This window comes from Pinus tabuliformis, chromosome 2_1, assembly GCF_031772625.1.
Source record: "Pinus tabuliformis cultivar Carrire ecotype Pingquan chromosome 2_1, CPIR1, whole genome shotgun sequence".
NCBI classification, from domain to species: Eukaryota; Viridiplantae; Streptophyta; class Pinopsida; order Pinales; family Pinaceae; genus Pinus; species Pinus tabuliformis.
Window position 1 is genome coordinate 925,439,239 of NC_142299.1, and position 17,299 is coordinate 925,456,537.

Genomic DNA, 17,299 nt, shown 5'->3' on the forward strand with positions numbered 1-17,299 from the left:
CTTTGGCAAAAGGTGTACAAAGATTTATTTTTAAGCATAGAGATTTCTTTTTTGTCTCTAAAATTTGTTGTTTCAGCGTCCTGTCGTATTTGAACAGTCAAATCACTTGAAGTTTTCTTCCATTCCTATGTTTGGGAAAATCATTTTTCTGATACGTTAGAACCCATGCTGGGTCAAATTTTTTGGTACTGAACAGTCACATCACTTAAGTTTTCTTCCAGTCATGTTTTTCGTACGAGATTTCTAATCGGTAAAATATTTGTGAAGATCTTTTTGTGAGACTTTAGGTCACGTGCTTTGTCAATTTTTTTGGGTTCTAAACTACAATTTCATCTGAGATTATTTCTGGATTGCAACATATTGGCATGGTTAATGAGGTTGAAAACTTATATTCTCTGTACCCATGACTCTCGATATCAAATGACAATTTTTAAAGGTCTAATTATAAACCGTTTCAACGTGTCTCCTCTATTTAAATGAAAAGAATTTAAAGCATTTCTAGCTTCTTTTAGGACGCCTCCATTCCTCTTCATACCCCTTTTTTCATGAAGGCATTCCTCTTCATACCCTAAAAGTATAAAGGCTTACTTATCATAAAGTTTGAAATATGATATTTATGTGATATTAAAAAAGAATGGTAATAATAAAAAATATTTTACTCTTATTCATAAATAGAATATTTCAATATTTATATTAAGTAAAATAATTTATATCATTTTATAGAGATATAAAGTGATTGAATGTTAAAACGAGTTTTGAATCTACCAAGTGTTAAGAGCATCAAATTTCTTGAGGTGCAAACTTCTTTTTGAGTGAAAAGAAATTTGATCCCTATTGGAACTTGGTAGTTCCGAAATGAAGATGAATCTAAATTGACCCAAAGTTGAATATAATAATGCCAATAATAATAATAACAACAATAATAATAATAATAAAAGAAACTTATTCACGGAATTGTTTGATCCATGAAAAAGGAGATGACATTATAGGCCAAACCTGGTTCATGTTGATTCCTTCGAATCACTTTCATGGTCTAGTAACTATAAATAACATTCAGTCCTGATGGGTAGTCTAGTTGGTTGAAGACTCTTTCCAAGTGGTTGACCCTCTGTCATGACTTGCGGGTTCAATTCTCCTTGGACTCATCTAGGGGCTGTTACGAGGAAAAAAAAACTACACAAATAAATTAAGTGACTCAACCCATCGATCTTCTTCTTTCTCTGTGGTCTGCTAATGGCCTCCATCAAAAAACTATTAAAACAAATACAACACAAACTATAACAAAGACACACAACTTCATTAATTTATTTGCTCAATTACATCACACTTATATAGGAAATATGTGCAACTAATTCCTAACCACTCACAACTAATTTTGTTCAACCACTTACAACTAATTCTGTTCAACCACTCATAACTAATTCTATTTCTGCATTATTCTCACATCCTCCCTTAATGGAGAAATGGATTTTCTACAATACCTAACTGACTTCTAAAAACTTCAAATTTGATTTTACCAAGGGGCTTAGTAAATATATCAGCCACATTATCCTTGGTGTTACAAAATATCAATCCAATTTCATTTGACTCAATTTTCTCACGTACAAAGTGGTACTGTAACCCAACGTGTTTTGTTCTAGCATGGTAAACTGGATTATGTGCTAATTTGATAGCACTCTGATTATCACAATTGATACATGTTGCACCACTTTGCGCTTCTTCAAGATCTGCAAGAATTCTCCGCAACCAAATAGCTTCACAGGTGGCATTGGTCAAAGCTTTGTACTCTGATTCTGTTGAAGATAAAGAAACAGTTGGCTGTTTCTTACTACTCCAAGATACGACCCCTGATCCAATATGAAATGCATAGCCAGAGGTAGATCGTCTGTCATCTGGATTTCCTGCCCAATCTGAATCAGAAAAACCTATCAGTGCAACATCAGATACATCAGTATACATAATACCAAGATTCACTGTTCCCTTTAAGTATCGGAGAACTTTCTTTGCAGCATTCCAGTGATTTCCTGAAGGCTTAGCCATGAATTGACTAAGGATACTGACTGAGTATGCAATGTCTGGTCTGGTAGTGGTGAGATAGTTCAAACTTCCCACTAACTGACGATATAATGTTCCATCTGCCTCTTTCGATCCATCTTCTTTGTACAACTTTGCATTCTGTTCTAAGGGAGTTGACATAGCTTTGCAATCTGTCATATTGAACTTTTTAAGAATCTCCTTTGTATATTTGCTTTGAGTGATCAAAGTTTTACCAGGTTCTCTCCATACCTCAATTCCTCCACATACAAAGATATTAAAGCAACATTTCCTTTTTCATCTTTCTTAACATACAAGTTAGGATCATTTTTGCTTTTCACAAACCCATTCTGAAGAAAGAAGGTATCAATCTTTACATACCATGATCTTGGTGCCTGTTTCAAACCATACAATGCCTTTCTTAACCTGCAAACCAGATGCTCCTGTCCCTGTTTGACAAACCCTTCAGGTTGAACCAAATAAACTTCTTCCTTTAAATCACCATTTAGAAAAGCAGATTTGACATCCATTTGATGTATATTCCAATTATGTTTTGTGGCTAAGGCAATCAGTAATCTAATTGTATTCAACTTAGCTACTGGTGCAAAAGTGTCTTCATAATCAATTCCCTCCTTTTGAGCATATCCTTTTGCTACTAATCTTGCCTTAAATTTATCAATTGTACCATCTGCTTTAAATTTTGTTTTGTACAACCATTTTCTTCCAATTGGAACTTTATTTTCAGGAAGTTCCACTAATTCCCATGTTTGGATTTTCATAATAGAAGCATACTCATCATTCATAGCATTAATCCATGGTTCATGTTGTTTAGCCTGCTCATAATCAATTGGTTCTTCAACATTCATTATATTAGACATTAAGGCATAGTCTCTATACCTTGCAGGAAGCCGAGTCTGTCGGGACGACCTTCTTGGTGTTTCAATGCCTGTGGGTGTTCCATCCATGATTCGTCGGCTTTGAGGTGAATCACCCCCTTGTGATGACTCACTGCTGCTAGATGTGCTCGTACTGCTGCTATCATCCTGATCCTGTACCTGTACCTGTTCCTGTTCCTGCTTAATCAAAGTATCAAGCTTGATATGTGCATCATTAGACATATGCCATGTATCATTATTACTTTTATCAGTCTGCTCATGAAACAATACATCACGACTTGCAAATAGTTTATGGGAACTTGGATCAAACAATTTATAGGCTTTCTGATCCGTACAATATCCAATGAAAACACACTTGATGGACTTGGCATCAAGTTTGCTTCTGTTAGCTTTAGGAATATGAGCAAAAGCAGTACATCCAAAGACTTTGAAATGACTCACATCAGGTTTATAACCATAAAGAACCTCAAAAGGAGTTTGAAAAACTAATTGCTTAGTGGGACATCGATTCTTCAGATAAACAGCAGTGTTAATGGCTTCTGCCCAGAAACCATTAGAGATGTTCTTACCTTGCAGCATACTACGAGCAGATTCCACCAAGGTTCTATTCCATCGCTCAGCAACACCATTTTGCTGAGGGGTATGTGGCACTGTGAACTGTTGTTGAATTCCATTAGATTTACAATAGGTGTTAAATGCTTTTGATTTATATTCACCCCCTTGATCAGATCTGAGTATTTTAATGCACTTTCCTGTTTGTTTTTCAACCATATTTCGAAACTCTTTAAAATACTCAAATATGTCACTTTTCCTTCTAATGAAATAGACCCAGGTATATCTAGATCTATCATCAATAAAAATAACAAAGTATGAAGCACCACCAAGGGACCTAGTTTGCATAGGTCCACATACATCAGTGTGTATTAATTCAAGTATATCATACTTTCGTTTCTCAGTATGAACAGGAAACTCTTCTCTATGCTGCTTACCAAGTGCACAAGCTTCACATGGTAAATGTTCACACTTCATAACAGGAAGACCTTCAACCATTGATTTCCTTTGTAACAACGATAAATCATTGTAATTTAGGTGCCCATACCTGTGATGCCATAATTCTGCTGTCGATGTCTCTGTGGATGTCAATGCAACATGGCGCTTCACTGTCACATCCAATCTGTATAATCCTCCAACCCTGGTACCTGTAGAAACAACCCTGTAGTGGTCCTGAACATCTTTCACTATACACCCCAATTTACCAAATTCTACTTTTAAATGATTATCAGTGATAGTGGAAACAAATAGCAAATTCTTTTTGAGAGCAGGTACATACATCACATTATGAATCTGTCGCATTTGTCCATTAGGTAAGTACACATTTATTATGCCATAGCCTTGAACTTTAAGTGACCTATCATCTCCTAGGTAAATGTGTGTACCATCAGATTTCTCATAATATTTATCATACCATTCTTTATTACAAGTCATGTGTGCCGATGCACCAGAATCTATAAACCAAGCATTCTCATCATCAGTTTCAGCAGACAATGCAGCATCAGAAAGAAATAACTTAAGATTTTTAAATCCATCATTCACTGAGGTGTCTCTGTTTATGTAATTTCCATTATGCCTGCGATGTCTTTGATTTGATTCATTATTCTTTCTCCTATAGCAATCTTTAGCCAGATGTCCAGGTTTTCCACAATAATCACATTCAATGTTCCTTTTAACATAAGAATCAGGAGGTGCCATACCTTTTTGTTTTGCTTGAAAACGGCCTCTGTTCCTGTCCCATGGTCTCCCTCGGAATGATCTTTTGCCTCTTGCAGTCAAAGCCAAATCAGAACCATTTGACTCCAGTTCAAAAGTTTTCATGCGCTCTTCTTCTTGAAGAAGAATTCCAGCCAATTCTTCAAATGTAGGAGGTGTCGGTCTAGCTGAGAGAGCTGAAATAAAGACTTTATAGTCTGGGACTAACCCCTTTAAAGTAACAGTTACCAAGTCTGTACTAGAAACCTTTTCACCAATATCACCAAGCTTATCACTAAAGTCTTTAATTCGGGAAACAAAGTTGCTAATGCTTTCATTGGCATCCATTTTGATAGATAGCAGCTTTGTTTTTAAAAATAAAATACGGTTTGCATTAGTAGTCTCATACAAACCTTTGAGAGTGTCCCATGTCACCTTCGAAGTTTCACAGTCCTGAATGTGAGGAATAATATTGTCCTTCACTGACATGCGTAGCAGCACCCTTGCTTTCATTTCACACTTCTCCCAATCTTGAGTGGCAGTAGGAGGTTGAGGCTTGGTCTCGTCACCTTTGACAATCGGCCAGAGATTGTATGCCTCCAGTACTGTGATGATCTTAAATTTCCAATTGACATAATTTTCTCCATCAAGTTTTGTAGACTCATTTAAATATGAATCTGCAAGAGGATTAGCCATTTCTCCACCAATGACCAAATTCAAACAAAAAATCACAAGCTTCTTAAACAATAATACCGCAGGCCTCACTGCCTGAGAAATTTAATAACTAAAACTCTGCGTATACACTTCACACTCAGAAAAAAGGGCCAGAACACTCAGAAAAAATAGTGCAGTATGTCTGTCATGTGTAAGCGGAAAAAGACTAGAAGACTACTTGCTCTGTATTTATCGGTCAGAAAAGAATTAAAGTGCTGAAACTGTCAATTGAAACTTTGTAACAGAGGATCACAACTATTGTTAGTGAACAGCAGAAGACGGATGCAAAACGTGGCCGTCTGGTCGTTATGACTCACCGTGGCCGTCGCTCTAATGCGGTGCCTGCTGACTGCTTTTTCGCCTGCCACAGTGCCCGGCGACGAGGTTTCACCTGCGTTGTCTCCTTCCAGCGGTGATGCCGCTCTGCAGATTCTCTCTCTGGCTCCCCTTGCCGTGGCCTTACTGGTCAGTGCTGCTGGTACTGTTACTGCGCACACTCTAATGGCAGAGTCACTTACTGCCCACGAAGAGGAGAGAGGCGCAGACAAAAGAGAGCTCTGATACCATATTAAAACAAATACAACACAAACTATAACAAAGACACACAACTTCATTAATTTATTTGCTCAATTACATCACACTTATATAGGAAATATGTGCAACTAATTCCTAACCACTCACAACTAATTCTGTTCAACCACTTACAACTAATTCTGTTCAACCACTCATAACTAATTCTATTTCTGCATTATTCTCACTCCTAAGTGGTATTCACCTGCAACTTCCAATTTTTCTCTTGGATCAAACAAAACTTTGGTGGCAGCACGTTCTTACCTTATGCTGGTTGAACGATGCTTTTTTCTTCAATGATAACTGCACAATGCAATGTATTCCTCAATGACGAATCGCAGAATAAGGATTTTGATTATGGACTCACTAAATTCATGAGCTGATAGGGATGGATCTCTCGAATATTTCCTCAATTAAACAGGCTATAGTTTGATTTGGATATGCTTGATGTGCCCTCACTCAATCACATGAGCAACTTGTTGCGCCAAATGAAAAGTTAATTGCAGTTATTTCTTACAAAATTTAGATTCTAGATGTACATTGAGGTCGTGATTTTTATCTAGAGAAAGAGGAGCTAAGACACATATATAATTTGCAGATAAGATGGGCATATTTGTTGATTAATTCGAAGTCCCACATGTTGAAGTTGATCTGATTACTTTCTTTGTTTTGGTTCTTTGTTTCACAAGATGTCATAGGATTATTTTGGGTTTTTTTTTTAGTTTATTTTTGTGGCATCTGTTCAGAAGAACTTTTCTCTGGCTTATGGTTTATGTATTTTGCATGATGTGTACCATCTGGAACTGTTTATACAGACTCAATATAATACAAATTATGTTTTTTTCTCTCTGGAAAAAAGATTTCATAGGATTCGAAACCCTGACCTAATTGGTGTCAATAGTTTTGATTTGGTTCTAGGCCTTTGGAGAGCAGTTGTCTATAAGGCGACTTTTTGAAAGCCTTTCCGGCGGGTTTTTCCGGTCGAAATCCGGCAGGAATTTATTGGAATCGCAAGTTTGATAGCTAGTTTCTGCACAATGAAAGCGTCCCAGGGGTTTTTCAGGGTGCTGAATCCAAATATGCAGTTAAAAAACCATTTTAACTGCAACAAATCAAGATTTAACCTCAATTTCTTCCGCCGGATTCCGTCACTGGAATCTCCAAAAAGTCGCATTATAGACAACTCCCTTTGGAGATATCATAAGTGTCCTTGCTAGACACCATCATGATTTCCACTGCTTTAAACCATAAGAGATGAGAGTTTTCATAAATTGGGCCATTGGGAGGGCTTTGCAGTCAATACACGATGTGATCAATATAAGATGGGATTGATCCTTACGCAGGCTCTATATAGTATGGAATCAATCCTAGCACGGGCTTTGCACAAAGCTTCTATATTTTTCTCATACATCCAACTCTTTATGCTTTCCTATCGTGAGCTACATTTTGATTGGGCATGCGTTTTAGTATATCTCCGTGAGTTTCTACTCTGTTATGGCATGCTAATATTTTTTCCTATTGAGATATGGTACGTTGCAGGTGGAATAATTTGAGCCTATTATTCGAATTTGAACCGATTTAACTCAGTGGAGACTTACAGACGCAAATCCAAAGTTTTTATCGATGGGAGGCCATCTAGTAATCTCTGTTTCGGCTCTCAAATCCAAATTCAAGGGCAAGAAATCAAGGAAAAAGGCATACATAAAAATGGGTGGGCAGAGAGCATGAAGAGAAAGCATGCAAAGAGATTGAGCCACAAGATAATTCTTCTTACCAGCAATATGTCAAGCATAAAGTAGAAATTAGAGAACCATATTTCAGCCATTCAATTAATTTAAAATATGAATATCATTAGTAGATTGCAGACACTTTGTGGATTGAAGAGAAACAATTAAACATTCAAAATATTTTTTTTGCAAGACCAAATCATGTGCGAGTTGAGGGTAAAATATTTGAGGAGGGTCTAGGCACTTGACAGATTACAATGAAGGCCCATCCAATATATTTCGAACATGAAATGAAGAGATGGATCGAGCTCAAATTAGCTTCGCTTGAATAAATTTTCATAATTCATATTTAAGTGGAAAGGAAATGCTTAACATTAGTATTATGCATTCTTTTTACACATTGATATGTATCACCAATAAGATATGAGACCCATCAATCCATAAAGCTATGATACCTTCAGAGATATATCTTTGAACCAATTTAAAAAACAATATGTAATATAATTTGTTGTTTCATAAAGAATCAAAGTGTTGTGAACCAACCTTTCTTTCCCGCATAATGTAGCTTGGATTTTGTTATCCCCCACAATGTCCTAGACTGAGAGGAATCGATGAAGGTAACCATAGACCAAGCTTTTAGTTTGGTAGCTAGCCCTACCAAACGAAAGAGGACTCTCTCTATGAAATCACAACCAAGAGATGACTGGGATATAAAGGATTTTAGGCTAGATATGTTTATATCAGGGTTTGATTTGATTTTGATTGTTTGTTGGATGGTGGCTTAGGTCTAGGGAGCTAGTTCTAGGCTTTGAGAATCACATTTGCAAATATGTAATGGGGCAAGGTAGGCACACACTTTAGCACTTTATGGTTGTCATTGCGTATATGGGAGATAGGTAGGGTTTCAAAACGAGCATGAGTCTCATGAAATCGTTTATATCAGAAGCAAAATGAACAATAATGTGAATGCTTCTCCAAAACAGAGTATTACATGAATGAATTATGTTTATTATCTTAGGAAACAAGCACATGAAACATGGAAATGGAAATGAAAGATACAATACATTCAAACTTATGATCACAGAAGGAAAAATGTTGCTAAAACACATACCACAGGTTTCCCACTAAAATATTTGCAAAATTTGTCTATTAGTTCCTGCCAAATTCTCAAATACACTAGCATTCAAGGCTCAATTCCACTGCATCCAACCCTTGAAAATGATTACAAAAGGACTCACATAGGCTTTGAGGTTGAATTTCCAGCAAAGAAATTCAAATACATGCACCTATCTAATCACTGCTACACACTACGGAGGTTACTCAACCATTTCCTCTTTTATTTAACTATCACAAGATATTTACCCAAAGAATTAAATGGAGGATAATACACCTATTCGCCCCTAATTTTACCCATTTACATTTACTTTTACCCCTCACATTCATTTACTTCACCCTTTTGACTTTTACCAAAGTCACACTAGGAACTACAAAAAATTACATAATGAAAATTTTACAAAATCCTCAGAAATTTCCAAGTGCGCAGCGAGTTGTTGAAGGCCATTTTTGAGTACCTTTCTGAAGTCCAAATCTAGATATGAAGCATGCTCTGGAAATATCGGAGAGTTCATATCTCTTTAGAGTATTTTTTCACTCAAAATGACCCATTTTTTGGCTAAGATATGGCCATTCGACCAAGGTGTCTCCAAGTGCGTAGCGAAGGCCTCATGTGCGCAGCATGTTGTCTTCCAACCCACTTTTTGAGGCTTTAAACTACTTCAAATTTCAAAATTGATATCTCGTTGAAAATATATTTAGGTCTACTACAATATGGATGCCTCAAGAATGTAATTTGGACAATCCAGCAGGGAGAAACATTGATTTTCCCAAGGTCACTCCAAAAACGCAGGGTGTCTCTGACAAAAATGTAGTGTGAACTTGCAGAGCATTTTTTACTGCCTTCCTCGAGGATTTTTGGGCTGAAAGTGTTATTTTTGGAAATATTATGATGTCTGATACATAATATATTCCAAAAGAACTACCAACACCTACTCCAAATCCTTGAAAATTTGTCTTGAAGTCAAGTTGTCCAGAAGTGCAACAACTCTCTCGCAGCAAGTGTAGTTTGGGCATTTCTCTCAAATCATAACACCAGTGCATAAACAAAAGGAGGTTTTTGTTCCTTGGCCTATCATTGAAAAAAACTCTTTCAATTTTGTAAAATGCTTCTTCGTTTTGTCAGAAACATATTTTGAAGGAAAAATATCCCTATGTGTAGCAAATGGCCTCCAAGAGAAAAGGGACTATTTTTCAAATGGAGGAAGATGAAGGGGTTTAAGGGTGTTAAAATTCTTGGGAGAATTTTTGGGGGTACGGATAGATGTTAGGGAGTGTAGGGAGGTGGAATTTCTTGAAAAGAGTGAGGGAAAGGTGTGAAAAAGTCCAAAACACAGTCCTAGCCTAGAAATTTGCAAAAACACAACATTAAGCTAGGGTTTAGGGAAAATGAGGGTAAATGAAGGGAATGGGTATGGTAAATGGTTGGGAGGGGTATATAAGGTATGTGTGGGGGTTATGGAACATAAAAACTAGGATTTTTTTCACTGCAATGAAGCAAAATCATTTGGAGACCCAAAGCACAGTGAAACCCTAGGAGAGGGATTTTCACTAAGTTCTTCAAAATGAAGGATGCATAAGAGGTGCCAAATGTTTACTTACTTTCCAAGGAGATGCTTAAACCTGTGAATGTTGAAATGAAACCCTTTTGATGCTTTGGATGGTCCTTTGTAGCTTAAAAGTTGATTTTTTCTTTGGTAGTGGCATGACATCATGTGTCCCTTTGAGAAATGATGAGACGAGGTAGTGTACAATAGCGTTGTCTTATTTAAATAAAACATTTACCTTTACCTTTATTTTTCTTTCCCTAAGTTGCTAACTCCCTTTACCCACTGACTCACATGACAGACATGTTTTTTGTTTTTACATATGGTATCATGATGACACATGGAGTGAAAACCCTCGACCATGACCTAAAATGAGGAATTTAACAATTTCATGACCCAAAACACTTGAATGAAGATATGATACCTCGAAGAAGACAATGACCATGATGAGCGATAAATACCATGAGACTGAAAAGAGTAGTAAAGATTGAACCCCCCTAACCAGTGACCAAATTTTTATTGAAAAGCTATTTGAAACCATAAAATTTTGACCTAAGACCCTAGTAAAAAAACTTTGTACGAGCACATTTGATCACCGTGACTGACATGACTGACAGGGACTAACAACTTCTTCCTTCTTCATGCACATCTTGGCATAATCATCCATGAACTATAAAGATTGAGCCTCTCATAAAAAAGTATCATGGAGAAGCTTCATAATTAACTCTTCAATGGCTTCTCATGGAACATTACCATGGAAAAGTTATTATGCCCCAAGAACTGTAACACTTTGATATCTTGTTAAGAATCAATATGAGTGACAGAAGACAAGAAAATTGGTGGACAATGGTTAATGTTGTTGTATTTCACTCTGTATTGATACTAGAATATGAATTTAAAATACATCAATTTGAATTTCTATATCTTCTAGTTCTAGAGCTAGATCTCAGTGACAACTCACAAATGGACCATGACAACACCTCATCAAGATAAGAATTACAACTCGTGACTATGAATTATTGGGTTTTTTTTATTTTTTAGGGACTCACAGTCTAACACAAGTCCATTTGAGCAACCATAATTCTATCATGACATTTTTTTTCCTTTACTTCAAATGCCATGAGAGAGAGATCCTTTTATTATAAATATCCTCTTAGGATAACCCAACCAAACCCCCTCAACCCCAAGCACCTCAGAGAGGACATCATCATGGTTTTTATCAACCCCTTCACAAGAGGAAAACACGGGTGTCCCTCCTCCCTCTTCCACCTCTCTTTTTATTTATATTTCTACCTGCATCTTCATGTTGAGCTAGAGAATCATGGTTATTAGGGTTCACACTTTTGTATTACCTAATGCAAGACCTTCTCTTCCATTTATTAACATTAATATATGTTTTGATTTGTTATATTTCTTTGTTTTTAAGAGTGCTCATAACACTCACATTGTTAGTTTTTGATGATTAGGAAGCATCGGATAGGTGTTCTAGTCTCGACTTTGGTTAGAGAGCCTTAGAAACACTAGAACTCCAGAAGCTAGAAAAAGTTTCAAGAGAAAACACCTAGAGATGGCTCAATTAAGTTAATTAAAGAATAATTAAATTTTTCCTAAGTCTAACTTAGGGAAAATGATTAATTAATAGGAATTAATTGAGAAAGGTGAGATTTCTCTAGAAACCCACACGGATCAACTCAGAAATGATCTTAACCATCGATGAGGATTTAATCATAGCCACTATTGAGCCAACGAGATATCATAAGAGGAGGTCGATGGGGTTGGAGCAATGTACATTGGTGATCAAGGCAGCTCGAATTTCTCAGAGAGTAGAGTTCAACTAGTTGGGAAGAATTTGAACCAAAGATCGAGTGGCAGTAACTAAGGGAGTAGTGCAATGACTGGGGGAGCAGTAGATTCATTTCCAACATATTCTCTCAGTAGTTAAGTAGCAGTAGTTGGGAGGTCGAATTATTTCTGCAGAGAGGTTGAGCAACCAGTGCAAGCAACCAAAAACCCCAATTCAAAGTGTCATATAGTGATCATTTCATTTGTCGAATGTCAGGAGATTACTCAGAAGGCAAAACGAGAGACTTCCAGGGTTAGAGGGAAGTAAGACGACACATCAAAAGCTAGCTAATAGGCAGTGTAAAATATTTGGGCCAAGGAGTGTGCGTTTCTGGCCAGTGTGAGTTGTTGGGAGGAAGTGCAAGCATGGCCATAGGGGCCAAGTTTGGTTGTAGAAGGGAGGAATTTTCTCCAAATAATTTTGGCAGTATACTTTTTTGGAGGATAGACAATTTGGCATCCATATTTGTACTCATAAATTCTGTTGTTGCATAAAAATAAAACCCTCATATGCTACACCAGTTTTCCCACATTTGGTTTTTCCTAGAACAATTGTCCAAAAATAATAGTGTCAATTTTTATGTGTGTGTGCATCTATGTTTCTCAATTCCTATTTATTTTCTACAACTTTTTTATTGTGAATAAATTGCAATGTGATTAATTTGTTATTTTTTCTTAACAAAATAAACTGCATAATTAATCCAGTTAGAAGAATTAATTTCAATTATTGCATTTCAAGGAAAATTTCACATGGTATTAGAGAAAGTTTGGCAGATAAGTGGCTCAGAGACAAAGAGGGAGAAATTTGCAATTTAGAGGGAGCAGTAACACAATTTCTCTAGATTTGCGCAGAGCCAACCAAGTAGTTTGAATTGTTGCGCAGAGTGGTCGATTTTCCAGTGCAAGTGGCAGGAAAATTTGCAGAACCTAGTAGCAGTTCCAGCAAGAAGTGGTGAAGCAAGGAAGTAGTTTTGGTGAAGCAGATTAGTGAATTCATAGAGAATATCTAGGCATAGTTCATTAGCAATAGTTTTTGCAGTATAAAAATCAGTGTGGGATGGAAGAGAAATAGCACACAATGTTTCAAGTAAATTCTCTAGAATTCTCCAGTATGACCATGGGAAGATTTGATATTCAAGGGGCTACATAATTGTCGTCCAGATTAGAGGATGAATTTGCTTGCTTAACTAGCTCATCTTCATAGGGATTTTGGTATATAGACAGTGGAGCATCACCTCACACGACAAGAGTTAGAGAATATTTCTGTAGTTATAATGAGGAGAAAATGGACTTCCAAATAACAATGGGAAATAAGACAAATGCACTCTAGTTGGGAGAGGTATCATTGGCATAGAAAGGGAGTCAGGAGCAAGCACCGGCATTACAGATGTATTATATGTGTTTTGACCTAGTTACCGGAGAATCCACAGTAAAAACCATTTTCCGTCAACATTTCAAATCCCAACCTAGATCCATCATCAGGACTTCTTGAATGCTTGATAGTAGAAGAGCTTAAATCCATAATCATTTCCCTATACGAGGGGGATACCTGGAGTGAAATCATTTTACTCGAAAAATCTAGAGTGAAGATAGCAAGAAGAGCTGCAGATCAATTAAGCTCTTCTACTATCAAGCATTCAAAAACTCCTGATGATGGATCTCGGTTGGGATTTGAAACATTGAAAGAAAATGGTTTTTACTGTGGATTCTCCTGTAACTAGGTCAAAAGATATAAACCACAGATGTCTTAAATCCATAATCGTTTCCATATACGGAGGGGATACCTAGAGTGAAATCATTTTACTCGAAAAATCTAGAGTGAAGATAGCAAGAAGAGCTGCGGATCAATTAAGCTCTTCTACTATCAAGCATTCAAGAAGTCCTGATGATGGATCCCGGTTGGGATTTGAAACGTTGACAGAAAATGGTTTTTACTGCGGATTCTCCGGTAACTAGGTCAATAGATATAAACCACAGATGTCTTAAATCCAGAATCATTTCCCTATATAGAGGGGATACCTGGAGTGAAATCGTTTTACTCAAAAAATCTAGAGTGAAGATAGCAAAAGGAGTTGCAGATCAATTAAGCTCTTCTACTATCAAGCATTCAAGAAGTCCTGATGATGGATCCTGGTTGGCATTTGAAACGTTGATGGAAAATGGTTTTTACTGTGGATTCTCCAGTAGCTAGGTCAAAATATATAAACCCCAGATGTCTTAAATCCAAAATCATTTCCCTATACGGAAGGAATACCTGGAGTGAAATCATTTTACTCGAAAAATCTAGAGTGAAGATAGCAAGAAGAGCTGCAGATCAATTAAGCTCTTCTACTATCAAGCATTCAAGAAGTCCTGATGATGGATCCTGGTTGGGATTTGAAACGTTGACGGAAAATGGTTTTTACTGTGGATTCTCCAGTAACTATTCTCCGATAACTAGGTCAAAAGATGTAAACCATAGATGTCTTAAATCCAGAATCATTTCCCTATACAGAGGGGATACTTGGAGTGAAATCATTTTACTCGAAAAATCTAGAGTGAAGATAGCCAGAAGAGTTGCAGATCAATTAAGCTCTTCTACTATCAAGCATTCAAGAAGTCTTGATGATGGATCCCGGTTGGGATTTGAAACGTTGACGGAAAATGGTTTTTACTGTGGATTCTCCAGTAACTAGGTCAAAAGATATAAACCACAGATGTATTATATGTGCCTGGATTGGGTATCAACCTAATTCAATATCCCAGTTATAGGATAGGGAATATGATGTCCACTTTGTAAGGAAGAAGGTGTTCATCAAACATTAAAACTGGAAGAGGGTGAAACAGATTGGGGTGTGAAGAAATAGATTGTACAAGTTTTAGTTTCTCTCCAATGGCACTAGTTAGCAGTGGTAGTGACAGTGGGAAAGACTCGAATGAACTATGTCATATGAGGATGATACATTTACATCATGGAGCACTTAGAATGCTCAGGGAGACAGTAACAGGTGTTCCAGAATTAGGCATGGAACATGATGATGTATGCAAGGGGTGTGTGCTTGGGAAGTATGTTAAGGCAACATTCCCAAGAAGTGACAACAAATAAAATGGTGTGTTACATCTTATAAACTTAGACACTTGTGGCCCTATGTCCACTAGATCCCTTAGAGGGTATGAGTAATTTGTCACCTAAGAAACGGAATTCATCCCCCAGGCCCGACGTGTCCCAAATCCGATGAATTGGACACGATTCAGGCGGATTCGAGTCCAAAAATTGGGACACATCATGTCCAATCAGGACACGATCGAATCTGGATTGTGTCCTGGTCGGGACACGATGTGTCTCGATTTTCACATTTGAATCAGAAAATCAAGAACTTGCGCGACGTTATAAAGTGACTTCTCTCCATTTTTTTCACATTCAGTTGTTTAGTTTGTTGTGGGTTTGTTGTGGGTGTTTGAGAGTGAGGAGCAATTCGCGTGGGTGCGTTTTCAAGGAGATTCAAGCAATAGGTAAGTGCATTTTCTCTCTATTATTTTTGCATTTTTATTACAGCAGTTTGCATATGCATTTCTTTTACAAATTTGTGCATTTTTTGTTTATTTTTTATAGCATTCATGGCTCAATACCTATGTAAACATTGACACTACCTATGTAAATAGTAACACATTTTGATTTTGATGACTTAATGAGAAAACTACAGTATCTTTATCTTACTATCTTGTCATTATCCTATTGGATCATTGATGAATTGAATATGTATTATAATTTATCATTTATCAATTATGTGACAATTGTATTTGTATGCATAATGTTACTTTGTAAAACTTACATCTAGATGAAGATCTATGTTTGAATCAATGAATTTGTATCATGAATAAGAATTTGTGTAAGAAATATATCATTTTTAATATATATATATATATATATATATATATATATATATAGATATATATATATATATATATATATATACATATATCCGAAAGTGTCCTGTTCCGGGGGGTCAACGTGTCTATATCTGACACTTGAATCCCCGTATCTGTCGAATCCCAAATCCCCGTGTCAGGTGACTTAGTTTGTCACCTTTATTAATGATCATTCTAGGAAAACCTAGATCTATTTTATGAAGACCAAGGATGAGGTCTTTGATCACTTCAAGGGGTTTAAGGCTCTAGTCGTGAATGCGATAGGGAAAAAGATCAGGGTGCTTCACTCAGATAATGGATATGAGTACACAGATAGTGACTTCACAAGTTTCTGTATGAAGGAAGGAATCAAAAGGGAGTGGACACAACCCACATCAGAATGGGATAGAGGAGCATAAGAATAGGTCTATAGTTGGGGTTGCGAAGGCAATTTTATATAACTAGCATTTTCCCAGGTTCTTATGGGCAGAGGCATGTAACACAATAGTGTATATTCAAATTAGGGTTCCTCACAGGGCATTGGGGAACACAACACCAGAAGAAGCCTTCACAGGGAAGAAGCCAAGAGTAATTCACTTCAGGATCATTGGTAGCATACCTTATTTCCATGTACCAGATCAGAAGCATACCAAGTTGGATCATACTGCAGATAGAGGTTATTTTGTTGGGTATAGTGACACCTCTAAGACATACAGTGTCTACAATCCTAGCAACAAGAAGATTATCATGAGACATGACGTGAATTTTATGGTAGAAAATGCCTTCAAAAAATCTCGCAAGATGTCACTAGGTGATCAAGGTGATCCAACAGAAGCTCCATTGGTTCAACAATAGGGGCAACTACAAGGGCATCAACTAGGACCGCCGCAAGGATAGTCACAGGGATCTAGCAATGTTACCAGTACCAGCATATCCTTAGGTGTAGAGGATATACTGAGTTCATAGCAGATGGAGCAGTAGTGGCAAGATGAGGAGTTGGTCAATCCTCCCACCACTAGTGGTCGAACTAGCAAGGAAGTTCATCGAACATTGAGAGATATAGAAGAGTTCATTTGAGCTCCCAAGATGAACAAAAGAGAATGTAGAGAGCCAATTAGGTACCAATATTTGGTGGCATAGGTTGAAGAACCTTCCAGTTATCAGGAGGTCACATATCATCAAGTGTGGATAGATGCCATGGCAGAAGAGTATAGCTCTATCA